The 1570-nt window shown below is 35.2% G+C and overlaps 1 non-coding gene across 1 annotated transcript; it reads right to left on the bottom strand.

Annotated features, from left to right (window-relative positions):
* Window positions 1-939: 939 nt before the first annotated feature.
* LOC136210066 (small nucleolar RNA R71) lies at window positions 940-1046 on the bottom strand. The gene has a single exon (XR_010677776.1). It is a non-coding gene; the product is annotated as a small nucleolar RNA R71 (small nucleolar RNA).
* Between the last annotated feature and the right edge of the window lie 524 nt (window positions 1047-1570).

Here is a 1570-nt window from a genome sequence, read left to right on the forward strand (position 1 = left end):
CGTTCCTGTCTTGCAAATTCATTCTTAAATCAGAATATTTTCTAACATCTTCATACTCTAATCTAATTCTTATTCTAGCAATTTCAAAACCAAAACCGATTAAACGATTTTCCATATTATAAACCTTAAAAGTAAATTTAACCGATTCAAAATAAGTTTTTGTTAAAAAGCGTTCCCTGTGGGATCGATATCTTTTATTACTACAAGCGTATACCGTGCACTTGCGGAAATCGCTCAACAAGTTTTTGGCGCCGTTGCCGGGGATCGCCAAAATTTTTGACAAAATTTTAAATTTTTCGTATTTTATTTCGAATCTAAGTTTATTCATACTTATTCAAACTTTTATATTTTATTTATTTTTAGTTACTAACATATTTATTTTTCAAATTCTGTTTTGTAGGTAGTTTCGGTTCGTGCGAAATTTCAGGTTCATGCGCAGTTCTCGAAATTCAGGCACGTCACCAGATCCTATTGACCCAGAAATTGAAAGAACTCTTAAAAAGAACAAGAAAGAAAAGAAAAAGAAAAACAAAACTCCAATAAAAACTAGAATTACCGAGTCAGAAGTTATGGCCACACTTATGGATTACGCTAGGCCAGGAGTGGCCGGTGTAACGAATAGTATAGTTAGACCCCAAATTAATGCAAATCAATTTGAGATTAAGCCAGCATTGCTTAATATGTTACAAAATAACGTAACATTTTACGGGTTACCTAACGAAAATCCTAACACCCATTTGACAAATTTCTTAGAAATTTGTGACACTTTTAAAATAACTGATGTGACTACGGAAGCAATCAAACTTCGCCTTTTTCCTTTTACTTTGAAGGATCGAGCCAAAGAATGGTTGACTTCTATACCAGCCGCTACATTTGAGACTTGGGAACAATTAGCCCAGGCGTTTTTATCAAAAAAAATTTCCTTTAGCAAAAACCGCAAGAGTCATTAAAGAGTTAACATCTTTTTCTCAAAATGATAATGAAACTCTTTATGAGGCTTGGGAACGTTTTAAAGAACTTCAACGTTTATGCCCACACCACCAATTGCCCGCTGAACTTTTAATGCAAACATTTTATAATGGACTAAATCCTACAGCTAGAGGTTTATTGGACGCTATGTCTGGAGGGTTATTCATGAAGAAAACATCTGCCCAAGCAAGAGAACTTTTGGAGGAAATGGCAATCAACAGCAGTATGTGGCCCACGGAACGTGGACACGTACCAATAGCGAAACCATCATCCTCAACTACATCATCAGTTAAAGGTATAGTGAATCTTGATCCAGTTGCGATGTTGCAAGCCCAGTTTTCTGCCTTATCGCACAAAATTGATAGGTTTATGGCACCGTGTGATCCTAATGGTAAGCCAATCCAAACGGAAGTGGATTACGAAGGTATAAGCGAAATTGAACATGTAAATTTTGTCCAAGGGCAAAACCAAAATAATAACTCTTATTCCAATACATATAATCCTGGATGGAGAAATCATCCTAACTTTAACTGGAGAGATAATAATAATAATGCTAATGCTAATCAAAATCGTACCACTAATTATCAAAATCAATCGAGAG

This window comes from Euphorbia lathyris, chromosome 10, assembly GCF_963576675.1.
Source record: "Euphorbia lathyris chromosome 10, ddEupLath1.1, whole genome shotgun sequence".
Lineage (NCBI taxonomy): Eukaryota > Viridiplantae > Streptophyta > Magnoliopsida > Malpighiales > Euphorbiaceae > Euphorbia > Euphorbia lathyris.